This window comes from Cryptomeria japonica, chromosome 6 (assembly GCF_030272615.1).
Source record: "Cryptomeria japonica chromosome 6, Sugi_1.0, whole genome shotgun sequence".
In the NCBI taxonomy this organism is placed as follows: Eukaryota; Viridiplantae; Streptophyta; class Pinopsida; order Cupressales; family Cupressaceae; genus Cryptomeria; species Cryptomeria japonica.
Genome location: NC_081410.1, coordinates 187,339,148 through 187,364,638, shown reverse-complemented (window position 1 = coordinate 187,364,638; position 25,491 = coordinate 187,339,148).

Here is a 25,491-nt window from a genome sequence, read left to right as displayed (position 1 = left end):
GATGAGGAGGAGGGAGACGGGGGAGATGATGGAGATGATGGGGATGATGGAGGAGAGGGACGAGGGAGAGGAGCTAGAGGGAGATGGGGAGGGAGAGCTAGGAGAGGATATAGGGGTGTGGATAGAGCGGTGAGGCAGGCGGTGATAGATAGGGGGAGAGGTGGAGTAGCGATTAGAGCTGGTGGAGAGGCGAGAGTGGGAGAGGTGCTCGCTACAGTGGGGGGTGATGATGAGCCTAGTCGACTAGCTCAGAGGAGGAGGACAGATGTACTGCCACCTCTAGCACCAAGGATAGGCCGAGTGGGAGGGGTTCCTCCAACACAGGTACCACTACGGGTTCGGATCCCTGGTCATATAGAGGATGCACAGATTCGGACACTACAGGTGACCGTTCAGCAACTGTAGGCATAGATTTTGACCTATCAGCGATAGATTTCTCAGTTGACCACTGAGCAAGATACCGAGATAGAGCGGTGGGGATGAGCGGAGGAGGTGGTGTCCAGCATGTAGAGAGCAGTGGTGGGTGGTCCAATGAGAGACACCCTGAGAGAGATAGTGCTGAGAGCTCAGGAGGCAGAGTATTACAGGTGGCACTATGAGGCGGTAGTACTCAGGGATCGATGAGTATAGATTTTTGCACAATCGAGATCCAGCCGATCTCGAGCTACTTGGTCACGGTCGGAGAGCTAAGTTGTTACAAGGCCACTGAGACAAGACCCTCCTGGAGATCCAGGGGTGGGTGTATCTAGAGTGAGACCATCTCCATCAGGGGATAGTCATACTTGAGAGACATGGTCTTTGTTGTATTTTTGAGCATTGTATTCTTTGTACTGGACATAGTTTCGACACATTTTGTACATTTGGATCATTTTTGAGATATATATATGGAGCACCATTTTTGATCATGTGATGTGTATATATGGATGCATGTTATGTGGGCTATGTCATTATTTTATGATGATGCAATGTTTAAATGAATGATGCAGGATGCATGCCTTAGATTTATCTTGAAAATAAGATGTATGATTTGATATGCTGTGCAATGTATGATGTGCTGTGAAATGTATCTTGAAAATGAGATGTATGATTATGATGTGCATTTAAGTGTAAAATGATATGTAACTGATTGTAAAAATGATATGCCACTAATAGTAAAATGATATGCAACTAATTGTAAAATGATATGCAACTAATTGTTTTTGGAGCATCCTCATTTTGCATTTTGCCATCCTTGATACAACCATTGTATTTGCTTTCTTTGTAAGTTTCATCATTGAGCATTGATTTGTTTAAGAATATGTTGAAAATTTATACAAGCATAATGGTATAATTTGAACCATGATGACTTGAGAAAAATTTACATGATGTCTGATTTTGCAAGATAGCACAAGCATCAAGGTATAATTGAACCAGGACGATCTGAGTGCGTATTGCATAAACAGACAAGATTTGATCATTTGTATGCATGAAGTGGAATCAGGCCTTCAGTGATATTTGATGTATCACGTCTCAAGGCAAGGATTCACACAGTACAAGTGATCGCCTCCCAGATAGAAGACTAAGAAAATATTGGAAGTTCACCATGATCTCTAGCTTTGAAGCATTTTTATGAGATAAGGAGAAGATTCCAATAATTAAAAAGTTCAAAATGCAAAAATAGTCAAGACTTTTATGCGATAATGCAACATTTAGTACTTCAGAAAATCATCCATCCTTGATATTTTTGTGTATTGTTCTGTTTTGGCTTGGCGATGAAGTGTAGTTTTGGTTGCTGGATGTCATGCTTCTGAGTTTTGCAATAGTTGTGATGTCTTGAATGTGTATAAGTGTTTGAACAACTTAATGCCCCTAGCTGAGTGTGCCTTTGGATATGATTATGTATAGTGATTTTCAAGCCATGGTGGAATGCGGTAAGAGGATAGATATAGATGGATAACCCAGGATAGTGACTATGCTAAGTATGTCCTAAATGAATATACACTAAGTGTCAGGCAATGGTTGATAATAGTTTGATGGATAAAATGGCATGGAGATAGATAGAGGAGCCGTTCTTTCACAAGAGCGCCTATTTACCAGGTTTTCACCATTTGTTTTTATTGTACTTTATTTTTGCTTTTTCTAGATTTTTTTTTTTTGATTGTTTTTGGCTTTTCCATGCACTAGGCTACTTAAGTATAATACTTCTTCAGATGAATGTTGTTAGTTGGGTCGTCAAGCACATCTCCTTCTGAAGTTGTAAGCTGATAAGCACCTGATCCATAGGCTGATATGATGACATAGGGACCCAACCAGTTAGGTTCAAATTTCCCTTTCTTTTCTCTATCTTGCTGATTTCTTGGATTTTCTTTGAGGACTAGGTCACCAATCTTGAAGTTTCTTGGAATGACCTTGTGATTGTAGCTTCTGTACATGCATTGCTAATATGCTTTGAGATGAGTATAAGCATGTTGGCGTCTTTCATCTAATAGTTCCAGTTCTTGTAGTCAGTTAACTCGATATTCTTCATCTGGGATTAAACCTTTCAAAGAGACTCTGAGAGATGGAATTTCTACCTCCAGGGGTAAAATGGCCTCTGATCCATATACCAATGAGTATGGTGTTGCTCCTGTAGGTGTACAGATGTTGTTCCTGTATGCCCAAAGTGCTAGATTGAGTTGTACGTGCCAATCTCTGCCTGCATCATTCACTATTTTCTTTAGGATTTTCAAGATTGTCTTGTTAGATGCTTCTGCTTAGCCATTGCCCTGTGGGTAGTATGGTGTAGAAAACCTATGTTGGATTTTGAATTTTTCACATAGTTCCTGTACATCTTGGTTTTTGAAAGGTCACCCATTATCTGTGATGATTGAACTTGGAATACCATATCTACAGATCAGATAATTTAGGATAAAAGAGGCAATTTGTTTCCCAGTCACTGTGGTCATGGGAATTGCTTCGATCCATTTGGTAAAGTATTCTATTGCAGTTATAATGAACTTGTGTCCATTTGAAGATGAAGGATGAATTTTGCCAACCAGGTCTAGTCCCCACTGACAAAAGGGCCAGGATGTTGTAAATGGCTGTAGTTCCTGTGCTGGTGCATTTATTAGATTGCCATGGATCTGGCATTTAGGACATTTCTTGGTGAAATGATATGAGTCCTTCTCCATTGTAGGCCAGTAGTATCCCATTCGTAGAATCTTTTTAGCAAGAGTAGTGCCACTTGAATGTGTGCCACAAATACCTTCATGAAGCTCGTGTAAAGCAGAATCAGAATCATTATGATCAAGGCAATGAAGAAGAGTACCATCTAGACCTTGACAATACAAAGTATCGGTGGTAAGGGTATAACGGGCAGCTTGTCGGATAAAGTTACATTTTTGGTTATGGGATTGGTCAATGGGTAAGATATTATGCTTGAGGTAGTCGTATATTGATCCATATAATGGAGAATCTGAACCAGTCAAGGCATAGATAACATGGGATTCAGAGTGGTCATAGGCAAGAGAGAACAATTGCTCTACCAGGAACTCGTAATGACTCTGTTGCTCTGGAATTTGTAGTAGTGAAGCAATAGTAGCCATTGCGTCAGCTTCTTTGTTGTTCAATCTTGGTATTTGTTCGAAGGTGATGTGCACAAAATACTATTTGAAGTCATCCACCATCCGTTTGTAGGGTAGTAGCTTGTCATCCTTTGTCTGATAGTTGTTGTTGATTTGATTGACAACTAGTTGTGAGTCTCCATAGACTTTTAACTCTGTGATTTTCCATTCGACAGCCATTTTGATGCCTATAACTAATGCCTCATATTTAGCCACATTATTTGTGCAGCGAAACATAAGCCTATATGATCTTGGCATAGTGTGTCCTTCAGGAGTGATGAATAGAATGCTGGCCCCTAAACCATGTTGTGTATAGGATCCATCAAAGTATAGGGTCCATTGTTTAGGAGAAAGAGAAAGAACATCCCTGTCTAGAAATTCAATCTCCATGGTTTGTTTTCCTGGTTGCGGTGCTTCAGCCAGTTGATCTGCAATTGCTTGTCCTCTGATGGCTCGTTTTTCTATGTACTAGATGTCAAATTCACTGAGAATCATGACCCATTTAGCCAATCGGCCTGTAAGAGCTTCCTTGCTGAGTAGATATTTGAGAGGATCAATTTTTGCTACTAGCTTAATAGTGTGTGCTAGCATATAATGTTGGAACTTTTGAGATGCAAAGACCACTGTTAGGCAAAGCCTTTTCAATGAATGTATAGTTGAGTTCATAGCCATTCAATGTCCTACTGATGTAATATATAGCTCATTCCTTTCCTTGTTGATCTTCTTGTGCCAATAGTGGCCCCAGTGATATATCTGTTGTGGAGATATATAGTATAAGAGGCTTTCCTATGACTGGTGGTACTAGAACTGGTGGATTCATTAGGTACTATTTGATTTGGTAAAAATATTCCACACACTTAGTCTCCCATCTGAATGGTACATTTTTGTGTAGCAAATGGTTAAATGGTAGACTTTTATCTACTAGTTGAGTGATGAATCGCCTGATTGATTGAAGTCGTCCTTGTAGAGATCTAAGTTGACTAATATTCTTTGGTGGTGGCATGTCCATAATAGCTTGTACCTTTGCTAGATCAACTTCAATACCTTTAGCTGAGACTATGTAGCCCAGTAACTTGCCTGATGCAACCCCGAAGACACACTTCTTAGGGTTGAGCCAGACTTGGAATTTCTGCAATCGATCAAAGATCTTTGTTAGGATGCCGAGATGTTCAACTCTGGTGAAGGATTTAGCTAGTAAATCATCCACATAGTCTTCCATAAATGTGTGCATCATATCATGGAATATTGTTGTCATTTCTCTTTGATAAGTGGCTCTTGCATTCTTTAAGCCAAAAGGCATAACATTCCAACAGTATGTTCCCCAAGGACAGGTGAATGCTGTTTTATCTTGATCTTCAGGAGCTATTTTGATTTGATTATAGCCTGAGAAACCGTCCATTAATGAGAGCATTGCATGGCTTGCTGTGAGGTCTACAATTATATCAATACTAGGCAGAGGAAAGTCATCTTTTGGACAAGCTTTGTTGACATCCCTAAAGTCAGTGCATATTCTGATACTACCATCTGGTTTTGATACTGGAACAATGTTGGAAATCTATTATGCATAGTCAATGGGTCAAATGAATCCGACGTCTAATAGTTTCTTCAGTTCAGTTTTGACCATGAGTGCCACCTGTGGATTCATCTTTCGTAGCTTTTTCTTGACTGGCTTGACTCCTATAGAAATGGACAAGTGATGCATGATTAAGTGTGGATCAACTCCGAGCATATCAGCATATGACCAAGCAAAGTTAATTTGTTGTCCTTTAAAGAAGATGATGAATGTCGATCTCTCTTCCTCTATCAGAGATTCTGTAAGGTGTATGTTTTTGGCTGCTTCTGTGGTACCAATATTGATTGATTGAGTGGGCTCAATCAATATGGGTGACCGTTCATGAAAATGTTCAGGAAGAGTGTCAAGTCTCCCATCAAGTGCCTTAAAAAGGTTTTCACCTTCAGATGCGTCCTTTATTTTTACTTTTTTGGGATCTAGAGCTGCCATTAACTGGTTTTCAGCATTAGATCCTTTATTTGATGTATTTTTACGACTGAGAGACTTGGCACTCCCTATTTGGCAGACATCGTTACTCTGTTCACTGGTAGAGCTTGTTTTAGGATTTACGGTACATAGATAATGGATAATAGATTCATCATCTAGGAAAATTGGTATGTCATGGGTTTCAGGTTCATCCCAGTTGATGAGATCAGGAAAGACAAATGGTAGGGAATCATTGGGCGGATCAAGTTCGGCTACTGTAAGTGTTAGGATAGAGTTTTCATCATGATGGATCTTGGTTTTAAAGAAGTCCAGGGTTTCATCGAGGTCTTCGATGGTATCATCTTTCACATAGACTTGTTCGTAATATTTCTGGTTGCTTTCCTTAGCGTCATAGATATGTTGTGGTCCAAATTCAAGAGGTCTATCTTCTGCGTTATGCTCTTCTAAAGAAAGGGATATAGAATCAGTATCATCCAGGATATTTGTAGCAGCATCGGAGCAAGTACCCCATTCATATTCATTGGAATCTGTCTCATAGGCATCATCCTAGATTCTATCTATGCTGTAAGTAGGTATGTTATATGGTGAAAACAAATCTTTGATGATGGGTACTATTTTCATATTTTGTGTTGATTCTGTATCCGATTCGTCTTCCACTTTCTATATTTGTTCATAGATTGTGCTTCTTCAAGGAGGAATAATGGTATCTGGAGATGACATGATTTGTTCTTGAGACATTGGTGTTTGAATATGGGCTACTGCAACAGATATGGCCTTTTTATGACTTAGAAGATTTCCTTGATGCAACTTCTGATCTTGACGTTCTCGTGCCTTGCGGATTGTTTCTACTGATTCAAAGAGTGCTTCCTACAAGGAGTCTTCGTTGTACTTCTTCTTTACCTTCCATTGAGGTTTTGCAGTTGTGTGTGGCAGCCGTTTCAATAGGAATGTGAGTTTAGAACCCAATCCTTCTTTGTTTCTACTAGGTTGTGAAGGAAGATCTATAGGTTCTGTGACTCTTTCCTTGTGCTTCCCAATAGGTCCTTTACCGTCATATCCCATTTGCTTCATGATGAAGTATCCTTTTCCATATAGGTGTGTTGGGAGAACAATGTCCAGTGCAGCTGCTTTATGATCTTCTTCCTCATCTTTGTATAACCAGCCAAGAACGTCTTTGTCTTTTGATTCATGTGCTAGAGTACCCAATTGGATGAAGGTACCATCAAATTTAGTGATGAGCTGAGTGGCCAGATGTGTTGATGTAGTAGGCAAACCATGCAATCTAGGTGATGTTGGTAATTTGGCCAAACATAACGGCTCCATAGAGTATTTTCCCATGCCTTGGTCTTGGATTTGCATTTTCTGTTTGAAGTCTCCCCATAAAGAGTTGGATTTTGCTGTTGGTGGATCTGATGTTAAAGATCGCTACTTTTCTCTATTATGATCAGCTGATATGGAGATTTCTTGTCCATCATAAGGAAACTTGACACACTGGTGATAGGTAAAAGGTACTACTTGCATTTCATGTATCCAGGGTCATCCTAACAAGATATTGTAGGTGAGATCAATATTTAAGACCTGACATATAGTATCCTTTTGTACTGGTCCTACTTGAATAGGTAATATCACTGTTCCTTTAGAGGACCTTTTCTCATCATCATATGCTTTTATGGTAATCCTTTTGCATGGATCAATAGATTCTTCTGAGAAGCCTAGTGCACGGATAAGCTTTAAAGTACATATATTAAGTCTAGCCCCTCCATCTATTAAGACTCTTTTTACTCGGTGTTTGCAAACAATGACTTCAATATGGAGAGGAGTATTATGCGGATGACTCAAGGAAGTATTGTCATGCTCTGAGAAGGTGAGGTTATGAGGTCATGTCATATGGGCGACCATGGCTTGAAATCTGTCTGTATCCATATTTTGAGGTACATTTGTTTCCAATAGCACTTGCTCCAATATGTCTTTGTGTTTTGGTGATAGTTTCAATAATTCTAGGATAGATATCTGAGCTGGAGTCTTGCGTAGTTGGCTAACCAAGTCATATTGGATTTTTGGTGTGGCAGTTGGAGGTGCAGTATGGCCCTTTAAGACATATTTCTGAGTTCGGGTTGTTACATTGACAGATTCATGATCATGCCGATCTTGAATGGTGATGACATTGACTTGATGATCTTCAGCTGATATGTGGTTGATTGTGTTGTTGTAGATGTGATTAATATGAGCTCCACGTGTATCATCTGAAGTTGATGCACCATCTTTGTTGTAATTTGGGAGAGGATTTTTGAAGGCTCCATGATCACCATTTGTTTTGAGACCATCCACCATTAAGTCACCTCGATCAATCATGTCCTATACTATGTGCTTCAATCTCATGCATTCATTTGTTCGATGACCTTTGTTGCGATGGAAATCACAATAGTGTGAATCATTCCACCAAGCTGGTTTGATTGGGGGTTCATAGTTGTTGATTGGAGGCAAAGAAAGAATTTTGTTTGCCAAAAGTTCTCTGAATGCAGATTCTAATGATTGTCCCAGTGGTGTGAAGATACACTTTTGAAAATTGTTCGTGTTGTTGCGTGAATTATTGTTAGGTCCTAGATTCATGTTTTTGCTTTGAGTATCATTGGCATTGTTTGTGTTGAGTTGTCCTTGATCAGTGTTTGGTGTATATGTGTTAGCACTGGGAGTAGCATTTTTAGGATTTTTCGTATTTTGAGGATTTCCGGATAATGCAAGCATTGGTTGCTTAGATTTGGGATCATATGATTCATTATTGCCTTCATTTTTGTTTCGAGTCCAAAATCGAGATTTGTCAAGGTTGGTGTTGTTCTAATTATTGTAGTTTGATGAGTTTGTTCCTTCTTTGTAAAACTTGAGTGTTCCCTTTTTGACACAAGTTTCCTCTACTTGAATGCCATTTTCAATCAATTGGCAAAAGATGGTATGCATTGAAGTTTGAGTCTGTAACTCATTTCGTCATTCAAGTTATTGATAAAGATTTCCATTTTCTCCTTTTCAGGAATATCTCGAGGTTATCGTGATACCATGCGTCGCCAACGCTGAAGGAATATCATAAATGTTTCATTGTTCTTTTGTTTGGTATTGCAGACATCGAGCATGGTTATGGCATGTTGAATATTATAGGAATATTGGGTTATGAATTGTTAACCAATTCATCAAATGATCTAACAGGTGGTGTAATCTTGGATAACCATTCCATTGTTTGTCCTCCCAGGCTTCTTGGGAATAACCTCATCAGATAAGTGTCATCATGAGAAAATTCAAGACTCATGGTGCAAAATTCTCGAACATGATCCTGAGGATCACTTTTCCCATCATATTTATCAAATTTGGGAACATCTGAGTTTGGAGGAAAAAGTACCATGTTTAATCTTCTGTCAAATGGATAAGGACAGATTTTATTTATAGAGTACCGCACTGTTGTCCCTTGTTGCATATCTTGTATTTGTCTTTGCAACATTTGCATTTGTTGAGTAAGAGCAACCAAGGGCACATTATCTTACCGAGGGATGAATTCTTCCCTTGTATTTGTTCTTAACTGAAAAGGTGTAGTAAATGGTATGTGTTGTTCTAGAGTTTCAAGCTCAGGTATACGCATTTTTGGTATACATTGTTCTGGAATATGTTGCTCAGGTATGTGAGTTTCTTCTTCTCTTTGTTGTTCTTGATATGTATATTGTTGAGACCTGGTTTGAAAGATGTTTGCGTCTAAATCTTCAGGTAGTTTGACACCTTTACTTGTGAGCATGAGCAGATACTTTTCTTTGTCATTTTCCATAAGCCTTTCGATGAGTTTTTGGAATGAAGGATTTTCTTGACATTCCTGAAGAATTGTGTTCATAATTTCAGGCTCTTCCGAGTGTGGAACTTCAAAAGGATTTGACAATCTGTGATTCATACTTGATTTAGTGTGTGTCTCACTTTGTTGGTTCTTTTGAGAGCGAGTAACAGACATTTTAGTAAAAACTTTCAGTGATGAAAAGGAAAAAAGCCTCATTGATGTGTTGCTCGGGTGTTGGTGGTTTTGGTCGAGATGTGTTATAAGTTATGCACTCGTCGAGCAAGAATGCTGGATTGATCTTTCCTCCGCGGTTTATCTTTTGATTAAAAGAAGATTTTTGACAGTATGCTCTTGTCTTCAAGGGTTCTTTGTCAAATTCGCTAGATTTGTTTTGGATATAATGTTTGATGTGATGAAGGAATACTCGATGAGATTTGAAGAGTTGACGATTGATGTATAAAAACTTATTTCTCTTGATGAATTTGGAAAAACTAGGTTGTTGTTTCTTCAATGTGATGTTACAATAGAGGTTCTTTCTTCTTAGAATAAGGCGATTAGTCATGCATGAGTGATCAATGGTTTCCTTTGATTTGTTTGGATTTAGTTGATTCTTGTTTTTGAAAATTTCAAATCTTACTCTATCAAAGTGAAGGCTGTTAGATGCCCCTTCACGACAAAGCATGTCAAATGATATGGATAAAAGCCTCTCGATCTGGAAATTGGATTTGACAATTTGAAAATTTTAAACAAGTGTTTTGAGATAAAAATCCATAAGATGGTAAAGGATTATGTTGATACTGATGATGAGATGTTCCGGATTATGATAGAAAAGACATCCTTTATCGTGCGATTCGTTCAGGATTATGACAACTATCGTTTTGACACAAATTTAGCTTGAGAAATAGTTTTAATGGTTTGTTTGTCACTCTGTTTTGATGAAAGATGATGTTGATGGAAACAGGTTTCTAAAAAATATTTTTGAAATTTCAAAATTTTTCTCAGTTTTGCTCTTTGTTTTTCTGTTTTTGATCACGCGCTAGAATAGAGTCTACATGTGCTACTTAAATTTCTCGATGCGCTAAAAGAATAGTCACACGCGCTAAGCTGCCCCCATACACGCGCTAAAGTTTGGACCTTTGGAAAATTGTTGTCTAACTATTGAAAAAGCTATGCGCTACCATGGGCCTGTCACACGCTAACTTCTGAACTTTATGCGCTAATTTTTGGTTTCCACACGCTAGACTATGTTTCTGATGCGCTAAAACGTTTCAACACTAATTTGACTATGATAAAAATGCTATTGTTTGGACCTGACGCGCTAATTTGAGGTTTGGATGAGCTAACAAAAGTACTTCACGTGCTAAGAAGTTGCTCTTATGCGCTAAACTGCCCTGATTTTGTCTTTGGTTTGGTCTTTGTGGATTTTGAAATTTTGTTGTGAAATTTTCAAGTTTGATGGATGATTTTTTGAAGTAATAAATGCAAGCATGGCACAAAAATGATAACCATTTTGCTTATTCTAACAAAAAGTGTATGTTCTGCGAGGATGTGTTCAAATCCCCAATGTTTTAACAGGTTTGGATACAAGTAATACACTTCAGAAAGACTCTTTAGTCAAGGGTCATAAATAACATCATAGCCCACTAGTCTTGATACTCCGTCAGCTCAAACAACTGTGTCACCCCCTAGAGGGCGCCTATTTTTTTGCCTTTTGCCAGAAATTAACCCAAAGTGAATCGCTTCACAATTGAGTAGTTATCTTGGGAGATATATGGTGAGTAATCTTAGGGGCAGATTCTTCCCCACCCTTGCACTATGATGTTATAAATATCTAGTTACTTACTCAGTTCAAAGCTTCTATTTCTATGGTTCGTAATCAGGCTTCCTGTTCGGTTGTCAGTGATAAACTCCCTCAGGAGGCTTCCCAACCTTTAGAACAAAGGCTTTACGTATCTCAAGGATACTGGGGGAAGGCTAATCACTACGCGCAACTGTTGAAAAGGACTTTTGTCACTTTCCACATTTGATTATAGTGGGTTGGAATTCTTGGCATCAAAGTCATTCCCCACTTAGGTCGTTCCCTTCACACCAGCCATAAATGGATTTAAGAGTTGATTTCAACTCCTCGAAAAGGTAGGCCTGCTAAAGGTTTTATTGCTTGAAGTAAAGAAAACTGTAATAGTGGTCTAGATTTTTGATCACCCAGTTAAGGGGAGAGCATATTCCTTTCACTTTCGAGACAAATCAATCAATTTGGTTTATTTTATCCTTTCAAATCAGTGATTTGTTAAAAATCTATGCGGAGATGTTGCTCCACAAAAACATGGTGTTCATTTTATCCTTTCAAAGCAATGATTGTCTGATCTATGAAAAAGAAATGGTCAACAAAACAAATTCGATGTTTTGGTCAGCAAAAAAAATCGCTAAAAGGGGAAGATTTTCCCTCTTTAGTTGTAACTGACTTTGGACTTGTGTGATTCTTTTAATTGATAGAAATTTGAAGTGAATCCTTTTATGCACTAAAGGATGGTGAAGTTCGTTTTAAATCCCTTTATTGCAAAAAAAAAAAAAAAAGATTGTTTTGTTGTGGTTCGTTTTATAGCCCAAAGTAAGATGAGTTCAATTTTCTTTAACTAGAATTAAAAAGACTTTAAATTTTAACTAACTTGAACAAGCTCGTAAAATTTAAATAATTTGTAGTTCTAAAAAAAAGTCACTAAGCTCCTCCCCCTACAATAAAATGTCAGAAATCCTGCAAAATACCACCACAGTAGTTAGAAAAACAGAGGATTTTGTGGACTTCAACAAGTCTAAAATTTACTTTTCGGTTACAATTTTTGTTTCTATCTTCGATGCGCTAGATAAAAGACTACCTGCGCTATAATATACCCTTGATGCGCTAAAACTAAATATCAACACACTACTCTATTTTTTGAATGCGCTACTCTGTATGTTGGAAGCACTGTTCTGTCATTTTCTCTCTCCCACACTGAGACCTGCAGGAAAATTAGAAATTTGATGCGCTAACGTTTGAATTGCACGTGCTGGATGATGGTATACAAGCGTTGAACTGTGGGATGGACGCACTATTATGTTTACTGCATGCGCTACTCTATGTTTCGCCCACGTCGAGACCTATAGGAAAATATTAGTAGAAGTCATGCGCTAAAGAAAGGATTTCACACGCTAGAGTATAGACGCCATGCACTAAACAGTGAGCGAGATGCGCTAGACTGTTAACCAGATGCGCTAGGGAATGTTTCCCATGTGTTGATTCCTATTTCTCGTGGACTTGCAAAAGTGATTAGTTTCAAAAACCGATATGATATTTGGGGTCGGGCCCCACGGTGGGTGCCAGAAATGTATGGTGGAAAAGTGGGCTTATAAAACTTAATATGTGAAAATAATGAGAAAGACTAGTCCACACACACACACAGGACTTCTTGATGCAAGCTATGGAGCAACGATGTGTTACTCAGCTTCCCAAGGTGGGTCCCATAGTTCTCTATCTCACAATGTCCCTCAAACCAATGTTTTTTCTCTTAGATCACTGAGAAAAATGGTTTAGGGATGGCAAATGCGAGAACGAGGGATGCTTTGATTGATTTTAGAATGAGATGTATTCTAAGCTATGCCTGATTCTAGAAATGCAATAAACTAGATGATAAGATGACAAGGTTAGTATGAAGACTATCCTAACATAATATATTTAGTCTATGATTGAGCTAAATGATAAAGAAAGTATTCTAAACATGCATATTTAGACTAAATTCTATTACAAAGAGAGGTTAAATGATGAGCATAAAAATGATATAAGAAAGCTTAAATGTATTTGAGCATAAGTATGATAATACAAATTTGGAGGATGATGATTGTTGAAAATGGAGGAATGAGAGCTCTATTTATAGTAAGAATAGGGCAATGGATGGTCAAGATTAAATGGTTTAATCAAGGGTTGAATTTGAAAGTTGGGGATCCATGTTTGTAATTGGCACCAATGAAATGGTGACAAATGTCAACATAGGGTTGGGTTGAGAGAAGAGGTTGGAGGCATTAAATGCCTGAGAAGACCTTAGGGTTATCTAGAGATAAGGGTTAAGCTTAAGATAGGTTTACCCAATGGATTAAGAGTTAATCCAAGGATAAACCTTTGTGCAAATGATTAAGAGATAATCATGGTCAAAGCATTAAAGGCCTGATGAGACCCTTGGGTTGGATGAAGGTTGAGTCAAAACAAATGTTTTAACCATGTAGGAGAGTTTGAGTTAACCATTAATGGTTATTGGAGACTTTGGGAATTAAGTGGTTGAAAGTTGGAAGCCTTCAATGGTTATCAAAGACTTTGAGGTTTTAAGTGGTTGAAGGTTGAAAGCCTTTAATGGTTATCAAAGACTTTGAGGTTTTGAGAAGTGACTTCCCTTTGCTTAGGGATGTGACAAAGTTTAGAGGAGGGGTTAGGTTAATTAGAAGGGATTAGAAGATTCTAGAAGGGATTAGAAAGGGGTTTGGGATTTTGCAAGTGAATGGAGGGATAATAGGATTTAATTGAAATAAAGTAATTTAATTCAATTTGGTTGTAATTTGGGGAAATTAAATAAATTAGATTTATTCAATTTAGGATAACCATTTAATTAAATTTGAATTTAATTAAAAGTGGCTAGGGGGGATTTAATTGAATAAAATGATTTATTCATTAAATGGTATAGTGAATTTTATTTAAATAAATTGAGTAATTTATTTAATAAAATAGAAGAATATGGATAATTTAATTAAATTGGATTTAATTAAATAGAGAAATAAACATAAAATATTCATTTAGGAATATGGTCATTTTTATACGTTTACATATATATATATATATACATCATATCGTATTATTTTTAGGCCGAATCAAAAAACTGTTTAAAATAATTTAATGCAAAAAAATTGCATAGGCATATATTGGGAATTGGGTGGGGGGAGCTTACGGCTCTACCCCCACACATCGGGGCTGTGACCCACAGTCATGGGTGACCACGATTGTGGACCGCGACCCACAACCGTGGGCGACCACGGCAGTGGGCCTGCGCCCTGTCGCCCATCCTCCACGCACTGCTACCATTTCCTCCCCTCATTGCCTCTGCAAAATAAACCCTCGAAGCTATGAAATCACCGCCCTACAACAAACCAGTAAGAAAAAAATAAAACAATGAAAAGGGTTCAATACAATATGAAAACCCTAACCCAATTTAGGGTTAGGGTTAGTAATAAAGGAAAAAAAGAAAAAAAAAAGAAGAGGAAATATAAGTTAAGAGTTTATGTTTTTAAAATAAAAGTAGAAACCCTAAATAGGGTTAAAAGAATAAAATAATATTAAAGGGGTTTTGAAATTTAAATATAGTTAATGGGGAAAACCCCATTTTAAATAGGGTGACTTTATTATATCTTAGGGTGTTGTATTTTAAGAAGGTAATTTCTTTTTATGAAAGGATTATTTGTGTTAATGGATTTTTAATAGGGGGACATATTTTATTTAGAGGGGATTGTTTATTGTAATTTGGTGAATTATAGTGAGATGAAAATGTAAAAAGGAGTTATAATTTAAAGAGGGTATTTTAGTGTTTTAGGATGGAATTGATTTTAAAATCTTTAAGGGGGTAATTTATTTGTAAATGAATACTAAATTTTTGAGGGGGATTCAATTCATCATTAATGGAAGATTTATTTTCTAGACAACTTATTGATGTTTTAGTTAATTTAATGGCATTTGGAACCTTACATTTAATTGCCTAATTAATTAATATTAATACAATGAATTTGTATTTATATTAATTTAATGGATTTTGGGATTATTTAAATATTATAAGGAAATAATATTAACACTTAATATAATTAAAATGGAAGAATTTATTGGGTGAATCAATTAATTATAAAGGTTGTGTTGGCCTTATAGGATTGATTTATTTAGCTTTAGTTAATGAGAATTATTGTAAATGTTAAGTAATTAAAATATAATTTATTAGGAATTATATTCAAGATTTTTGGATGGTTTTCAACACTTAGACAAAATCTAATTTGATTATTAAATCACTTAGGAGCTTGGGAAAAGTCCTAAGTCTTCTAGTTAAATTAAATAATTTATCGCTCACATTTGAGGCTCTTTCATATTTACACTAGTTAAGTTATCACATCTTTTTGAACGTCAACCTCGAGTAATTCAGTGTTATTTAAAAAAATTTGTTGTTACATTTTTGCCCAAAAGTTTGGGCATCACATTATTTTTGTTGTAATAAATTATCTATTTAATTTTTATTTTAAGATTTTTTAATTCTTCTCTAAGAATAATATTAAATAAATAATACAACATAATAATTTTTCGTATATTTTATCCTACTTATAAATTATTATTTTATATGATACTTGATTTTGTTTATTTAATAAAATATTATTTAAATAAAAACTATTTTAAAATTAATATATGTAACAATATTTAATTGTCTCATTACCAACCTTTCACCAAAAAAATTAGTTTCTATATATTTTAGTTTAACAAGTTGTCAATTCTCGCTCTGCAAGTTTCAAATTTCAAACCCTTGTCGTTCATGGTGGACTCTGTTGGTGGGGATCTTCCCCCACCGCCTACAGACCCTGCTTTGGACTCTATGATGTTGATACTACCTATCACATCCTCTCCTGGTCCCACGGTGGATTTTCCTTCCAGTCCGACTATGATTCAGCTTGACAGTTTTACTTTGGAGAGCTCTCTGGTCACGTCCGTGGTTTCTGTCCTATACCCCACATGTCGGTTGTTCATGATAAAAAAAATATCATTGAACCTCCTATTGATAACATGAATCTCAAAGGCTGGAAAAATGTGTTGGTCAAAAACACTGAGACTGTGGACCCCAACATCATCCCCGTCTACTCGCAAACTGAGGAGGGAACGTCCTTAGAGCTCCCTGACATTTTTCTTGACCCCATTTTGCAAAACATGGCTAATACTCTGGTGGGAAAATTCTTCTCCCTGCGCCCCATGTTGGAGATGGTTATAAAATGGGTCAAGGACAAATAGAAACTGAAAGGGAGTGTTTATGTTAGCACCATGCCTGGAGCCCTCTTCCTCTTCAAATTCATTGCCGAGGAGGATGTCGCTCTTATTCTCTCTAATTGTTGGTCCTATGGTTGAAACAATCTTTCCCTTTATCGATGGAATGTTGGTTTTGACCCACTAGCTAACTTACAGAAAACTGCTCTGGTTTGGGTTTGGCTCCCAAGTCTCCCCCTTGAATAGTGGGATGAGTCCATCTTTAAATGGATTGGGAATTACTTTGGTAATTTTGCTAGTGTTGATGAAATTACTAGAACCAAATCATGCCTATTCTATGCTTATTTCTATGTTCAATTTACTATGAGCTTGAATCTCCCCAACTTTATAACCCTCAAATCCAAGCTTGGTAGCTGGACTCAAGCCCTTGTTTATGAAAATGCCACCCTTTTCTGCCAAAAATATTGCAAAACTGGGCATATTATTTCTCAATGCAAAGCTTCGTCTCCCTTGCCTCTTAAGCTCAAGAGCCTGGCCCTAGTTGAAATCCCTATGCCAAATGTTCCTCCTATTCAACAAGGCCCCATTGTGGGGCATGTTGTGGCTCCTACTCCTAGCTCGGACCTGCCTCCCCTTCTAGTCGAGGACCCGGTTATGGAAGAATACCCCTTTTGCTGACAGTATTATGAACCTTCTCAAATCTCCTGCAAAGTATGTGGATGATGCCTCTAAATCAGCCATGAAGGAATAGTGCATCTCCTCAATGGCCAGCTCAGTTTCACTAGTTGATCAACTAGAAGATGGTGAGATTGTGAGGGACCCCCCTCTCACCCCGAAGATGACTTGCTCCCCGATGGTGTTATCTCATCCCTCTTCAAACCAATCTATCCCTTCCCCTAGTGCTCTTGGTGTGTCATCCAGTAGTTGCATGACTCCTATTGACGAGGGTTGGATTACTCAAAGATGTAAACCCGAGAATGTAAAGCCTAATGTGGGGATGGACCTTAAAGTGGGTAGGCCATCACAGAGACTATCAAGACAAAAGGAAGCAACAAGGGATATTGCCAATGGGAGGAAGTAGGCCTTGGAGATGTCCATAAAAGGTAAGAAATGAAGGTCCTCTCATGGAATATGAGGGGCCTCAACAACCCCCAAAAGCAATATGCTCTTAAGAAGTGTATTTTTAAAAATAAAATTATGGTCCTTCTCCTACAAGAAGTTAAGATGTCTATGTCTTCCTTTTCCCTTCTTGCTGGAAAAATTTGACCTGGTGGTAAGCTTGTTATTAGTGATGCTATTGGAGCCTCTAGTGGCTTGGTTACCATGTGGGACCCCTCCCATTTTTCTGGCAGTCTTCTCTCCTCCTCGGCCAACCTTTTGGTCTCTGAACTCTCTTCCCCGATGGACTCATGCCTTTTCATTAATGTTTATGCCCCCAATGTTAGATCGAGTAGATTGAATCTCTAGAATGACATAACTTCTCTAATACAAAATAATGTCAATGCCCACTAGTTCATTGTGGGTGATTTCAACTCTCCTCTGATCCCCTCTGAGAAGTTGGGGGGCCTCCCAGAGTACTTTGATAGCATGATTGATCTTGCGGACTTCATTGGAAGCAATGGGTTAATGGATGTGGAACTAACAGGGCAAAAATTCACTTGGTCCAATCTTAGGAAGGGAAAGGATCTTATTTAGGTTAGACTTGACATATTTCTCATCTCAGGCAATTGGGGAATTGGTCCCTCCTTGAAGCTCACTACCCTCCTGAGAACGCTATGTGACCACAACCCCCTACTCCTTTGGAATACCAGGAATGTTGTAAGGAAAAATAATCCCTTTAGGTATGAAATTATGTGGAACTCTCATCCGGAGTTCAAGGATTGCATCAAAAGATGGTGGAACACCTGCATCCCTACCACGCCTATGTTTTGGATTGCCCAGAAGATTGATTTGGTCAAAAGGAATGTCTGGGGTTGGAATAAATATGCCTTCAAGGACATCTTCAGGCAAAAAAATGAGCTCAATACTAAACTGACTGCTATCTAAGAGCACATTGATCAAGGTGACTCCATTGAAGCTACCCATATGGAGGAGGCTGCTCTCCATATAAAATGGAAGGAAAACTCCCACAAAGAGGAACTTTACTAGAAACAGAAATTCTGGGTTCAATGGCTCAAAAGAGGGTGACAAGAATATGACTTTCTTCCATAGATCTTTTATTATACACGAGCATAGAAACCACATCTCCTTCCTCTTGGATGATAACAATCAAGAGGTTAAAGATGAGGATAGTTTGAGTAGACTGACTACTAACTATTTTACCACTTTGTTTAGGGAAGATGGTGACTTTAGGGCCCTTGTTGAGGAGGATCTTCTCAACTACCTCCCGCCACCCCTCTCGGTGGAAAATAATAACCTCATTTTGGCCCCTATTTCTGAGGAGGACGTCAAATCCATTGTTTTTTCTATGGGTTCCTTCAAAGCCCTAGGTCCTCATGGTTTCCCCCTGACTTTTTCCCAAGATTTATGGGATGTGGTGGGCCCTAATATTGTTCTGGCCATTAGAGATTTTTTCAGATTTGGAAGGCTTGTCAACAAGCTCAATTACACCTCCATTTCCCTTGTCCCTAAAATTCAGGAGACATCTAGTCTCAAGGGCTTTCACCCTATCAATCTCTGCAACACTATTTATAAAATCTTCAGCAAAGTTCTTGTTAATAGGCTCAAACCTTTCTTGGATTCTCTGATTAGCCCTTCCCATAATTTTTTTGTCTTGGGTAGATAGATTCTTGATGCGGTCATCTCTACTCATGAGATTATTCACTCCATGGACAAGTTTCATCAGACAGGGATGGTGCTCAAGCTTGACATCTCCAAGGCTTATGATAGAGTCAACTAGAACTTCCTTTTTAGAGTTCTCAAAACTATGGGTTTTGGAGATAAACTCATCAAACTTATTAGGGAATGCATATCTATAGTCACCTACTATGTGCTTCTTAATGGGAGTAGCTTAGAGAAGTTCAGGGCCTCCAGAGGTCTACAACAAGGGGATCCTCTCTCCCCTTACCTTTTCATCATCCTTGCTGAAGGGTTGGCTTCTATTTGAACTCCATGGTTCATAGGGGAGCTCTCCTAGGCATCAAACCTACCTCTACGATGCCTCCTAATGTTTTGTAGCAATTTGTTGATGACACTATTATTTTTGGTATCTCCTCTGTGTGGGAAGCTAAGGCTTGGAAATCCTTTCTCAACTCCTATGCTCTAGCCTCTGTTTACTTCTTTCACACTCATGTCCAACTCCAAGATAAAGTCTACAGAATCCTTGGTTGTCGAAGGGCCTCCCTCCCTAGCACCTACCTTGGTCTCCCTTTGACTTCCAAAGATGTCTCTAATTCCTTCTAGATCTCTATCCTCAAAAGAATGCAGAAGAAGATCATTGGTTGGAAAGGTAAATTCCTCAGTAGTGCTAGGAAATTCTAGTTGCTCTCCTCCTCCCTCCAGCAGATCCCTGTGTACTTCCAAGATAATATCCAAAAGACTTTCCTTTGGATGAGAATGGAAGAAAAGAAGAGGCTCACCTTGATGGGGTGGGTCAAAGTTTTTCTTCTGAAGGCCATGGGCAGATTGGGAACTCGCAAGATCTCCAAAGTCAATAAGACCCTTATGACCAAAATTGTCTAGAAGCTTTTGAATAAGGATGCATATTGGAGCAGGATCATTAGGGCCAAATACCTGAGTAATGGGGACTTTTCCTCTATTCTAAAAGAGGAGGGCCTTCCCAGGGGTTCCAAAATTTGGAACAACATCTTGAGCTACAGGGACCCTTTATCCTATGGTATGAGGTGGCTTATTAGAAATGGAAGGAATATTCTCTTCTGGGAGGACTCTTGGTTGGGAGAGAAACCCCTTGCTTCTTCCCCCTCCCTTAGAAGGCTCCAAGATGTTTCCAAAAGCTTCTTTGGAGAAAGGGTCAGTGATTATTTCAGCAACTATACTTGGAGGGCTTTGGAGGACTGCTGCATTGATCATCCCTTCCTCCTCCCTATTGGTAGAGAGCTCCAGAAGCTTTTGGCTAGTACGTTCCTCCCCCTTTTTCCTAGGGAAGATTAACTTGGAAGTGGGACCCTTTTGGAGACTTCTCTATCAGAACTGCCTACAACAACTTGCTTAGATAACCTGACTACTCCTTTATTTGGAAAGAGGTTTGGAATCCCCAACTCATTCCCAAGGTTAATTTGTTTTGGTGGGTTTCTCTCCTCAACAAAATTTTGACCCAACACAATTTGGTCAAGTGAGGATTCCAATTCCCTAATAGATGCATCCTCTACAAAAATGATGAGGAAAGTCCTGCTCATCTCTTCACCCACTGTGCCTTTTCTTGGGAGCTTTGGGGGATGGTCTACGACAAGCTCAATATATGTTGGATTATGAATGAAAATTTGTTAAGTTTGTCTCACGAGTTTTGGGGCCTCTCTTCCAACCCCCTTATCCAACAACTGTGGAAGTGAGTCTCTCCTCATGTGAGCTGGAGTGTTTAGAAGGAAAGGAATGACAGGATATTCCAAGACAAAGAGGCCTCTATGGAAACTATGTTTGCTTGATTCCTTAAGTTGATTCTTGAGAATATCTTTGTTTCTAAAACCTAGCTGGCCTCCAAGCCCCCCTCTATCTCAAACTGAGAAACTGCTAGATGTTGGAACATCCCCCCCCTGTTCTCTCTTGTTGACTTCTCTAAGAGACTCCTAAGGCAAAGCACAGTCTGGTCCCCTCCGGCTATACATTTCAAACTCAATTTTGATGGGGCTGTCAGGGGGGGTCTGGCTCTTGGTGGAGGGGTTATCAAATCCCATTTGAGGGCCCTTGTTGTTGCTTATGTGGGTAACCTAAATGGCCATTCCTCTAATTAGGATGAAGTTATGGCCTTAACCTAGGGAATTCATCTCACCCTCACCATGGGAATCGGGATTATGGACATTGAGGGTGACTCCAAGCTCATCATTGATGTTGTCAAAGGGCAGAACATACTTAATTGGACCATTGAGGGAACCATCAAGGACACCCTAAGGCTCATCTTTGGGCTTGATTCATTTAAAATTATGCATATCTATAGGGAAGAAAATAGAGTGGTGGATGCCCTGGCGACCATTGGCCTAAATCTTTCAGGCTTGAGATGTTGGAGGAGCCATAATTCTCTCCCAAACCATGTTAACTTCTTTCTTCAGGAAGACAAATCCAAAATGCTTACTAATGATTGAGTTGCTCCCAAGAGTTTTCCTTACTCTCCTCTCTTCCCTTGGGGTCATCTGGAGGTGTTGGTTTCATAATTCAAATCATGAGAATATCCCTTTGATCTTTGCCAATGTGGTGGTGACTCATTCATCCAAGCAGGTAGTGATGTATGTGTTGCTTTGTTGGAAATTCTTTTGGGCTTATAGCATCATGATAAGGTATGATTGGATTGGTAACATGTGTTACTACTTATCAAATTGCCATTAGTTTCATATACAAAGTCATTCTATATTCTAGTCGGTTAGTATTACTGAATCATGCAGTCAGTACACACAGAGAAGTCGGTATGAACAGCCTAGTCGGTTATAGAAGGAAAACAGTCACAAAGCACAGTATACACCGAGCTGTCTACCGAGTAGTAAAGATAATACACCAAGTTGATATACACTGAGTGAAACATGTTACCAGATTCATTGAACCTGGACACACATATGAAAACATGTTACAAGATCAAGGCACACAGAACCATTATCACATTGGAAATTGCACATACAGATTTTGTATAATTTTGAGGTCATCTAACCAATGAAATATTTTGCATGGTTATTTATTTGAGAAATCATGTTTGTAAGATCGAAGCAATGAATCGGATCACCGATATAAGAAGTCTATTTATACAGCATGAATTTAGGGTTAGGAATAGATGTGAATGTGAGAAATGTGTGTGCATGTGTGTATGAAGCAAGACTTATGTGATACATGAGAAATCACAGAGTATTATGACTATTACAGAGACACAGAGGTCACTGAGAAGGTTATCAGAGAACAGTTGAGGAACAGAGTAAACAAAAGGGTTTACCGAGTTACTTTATGAGTTACCGAGGTATGCTATAAGCAAGGTAATCTTATTTTGAGCACATAGAATCTGCTACAGCATTTCAGATGTAAAGTTGCAAATATTTGTAATGATTCTATTATAATATTTTGAAGTTGTAAGAGAAACCTTAAATAGGGTAAAAGACTCTAACCAAGTCTATAAATTGTAAATCCTTTAACCAAGTGCTACACTTATATAGTGTTGTATAAATCCTTTAGTAAGGTAGATCTAACTAATCTTAATACTCCTAACAGGGTAAGCTATCAGAAATAGCTAAATGTAGCTCTAACCGAGCACCCTTTATTATTGCAGTAGTGAAGTTTGGGTGCCATCCCCACCGTAGTTTTTCTCTCTAACCAAGAGTTTCTGCATGACCAAAATATATGTGTTATGGAGTGAATCATGTATGAATGTTATCTGTTGATTATAGTTTTGTTTTATGTTATTGCACTATTTTGTTTATGCATAATAGTAAGGTTATTACAAAAGAAAGGTTTTGGAGTACTGATTCACCCCTCCCCTCTTAGTACATTAGCTTTCCATATTGGGCCTAACAATTGGTATCAAAGCTTGAATCTTGGAAAAGGGTTTAACTACCTAAAGAGAAAGATCTTATCAATGGAAGGCTATAAACAATCTCGGAGGACTGTGTATCTACAAGAAGAGCTGGATAATGCAAATCAAGTGATTGCAGACATGTAAAGGCAAATGCAGAAATCTTTGAAAGTAAGGAGAAGATTAACTGATGACTTGTAGGATTCTCAAGAGTTAGTGGAACAAATCGAGACATCATTTGACAATAGTATATCTGAAGAGACTGAAGAAATGATTGGAATGTTGAAAGAAAAGAACAAAGCATTGGTTGATCAACTAAAAACAATGAAAAGAGAACATGAACATTTCAGTACATAGATGACTGAAAATCTAGATGCATTAAGGATAAGTGAGGATAAAGCAAGAGATCTACAAAGAGAGAAACAACAACTCAAAGTCTTAGTATTTGATAAGAATGATGAAATCATAAGGCTAACTAGTATTCAACAAAATCTGACAGATCAACTAGGTTATACACATCATGAAGCAAATCTGAAAGATGATGAGAATCAAGCATTGAAACTTGAAGTATCAAGGTTGAGCAATGAAATTGAAATAGAGAAGGAATCCAAGGAAACACTGAAGAAGAGTCATGAAGCATCAAAGATGTTGGATGAGCAACTGAACACAAGACAACCCTATAAAGAAGGAGAACTTAGTTACAAAGGAAAAGAATCTACTGAGAAGGGAATCTACACTACCGAGAGAGGAAAATCATCAAAACAAGCTGGAAAAAGGAATAACATCAGAAGGAAGAAGCCTATTTTCTACTACTGTGGAAATCAAGGTCATACTGCCAACATGTGTGAAATTAGAAAAGGTAAGCAACCGAATATCTCCAAGTCCAATGGATATTGTTATAATTGCAATAAATATGGTCACATACCTAATCAATGTAGAACAAAGTCTGTTAACAACTATCAGAAGGCAAAATTTAAAGGGTTTTGCAAAAACTGCAATAGATATGGACATAGTACCGAGAAGTGTTGGTTTAAGAAAAAGAACCACATATGGTCTGCACACCGAGCAAATACTAGAGGTTACCGAACTCACACAGATCCTTATCGACAATATTCTGCAGTACCATGGGATTACAATACAAGGATATGGTGTGAATGTTGTGGAAGATATGGACATATAAGTGCCAACTACTTTATGAGGTTTGGAATGAATAACCAAAGATCATGGAGAAATCTTGGTATGGCATGTTTTCATTGTCACAAAGCTGGACATTTAGCTAGAGATTGCAGAGATCAACCTAGAGAAGACACTAAGGAAATAAAAGAGAAATTAAAGATGATTTGGAGAAAGAAGGAAATTGTGTCAAATGAAGAAAGCACCTTACCTACTGAGTTAGGTGCTCCCACTCCAAATAATACGGTAAAGGTATGAAGGGACTGCATTCTCATAAGGTTAAATCTTAAACAGTTCCTATTTTAAGTATGTACTGAATTCAAAATCTACATAGTAAGATGTAGTAGTAAGTTTGAAATTCTATCAAAGTCTTTTGGACCACTTTACAGGAAAACTATTAAGTCGGTGAATTCAGGAAGCCTGTCAAGTCGGTATATGGAGGAAATCTGGTTACTCAGTGAAAGCACAAAAAGGGAAAGAAAGTTAAGTGAACCGAGTGCATTTAATGTCTTTGACCTAACCTGCATGGAGCCCGACAAGGTATTTTTGAGTACTTAAAAGGTTTTTCATGGTCATTTTCATTCACTAAGTTTTCGAGAAGCAGAGCAGAGCAAATCAAGGTGATCAAACCATCTTCAAAGCAAAATCTAAGGTATTTACATCGAATCTCATTGCATTGCTAAGCTGGTTTACCGAACTCATTAAGCTGTTATCTGCTGAGTGTGAAGCATCTGTCATTTGTTAAGCTCTCAAACCCTAAGGTTCTTGTGTCAATTTTTATTTGAAATCAAATGGCATCTAAGATCCAAGACCCCATTGTTGTCACAAATGTAGAAAAGCCCTCACTAAAATACTCTATGACTCCCAAAATTGCATCTGAACCGGATGACAAAACTCCTTTTTCACTCATCCCAGATTGAGTCTTGTTAGTCGAGGATGTGAGATTCTTCACAAAATGTCGTGTTGAAGAACTCGGTCATGTTGAGATCAAGGATGCATATGATGAATTGTGCACAGATGGTAAAATGGATAGCAAGTATGAGCATATCAAAATCAAGGGATTGACTGAAGCCCTAACCTATCCCCATGTGTTCAAACCCCAATGGGTCAATTTTGTACTAAGCTGAGTGCATGATGATTTCATGTGGCTGCAAGAGCTATCATTTAAGATCACTAAAGAAATCATTCATCTGATCACTGGTTACCCTATCTATGATCATGCCCGAGCACAAAAAATGATATCAC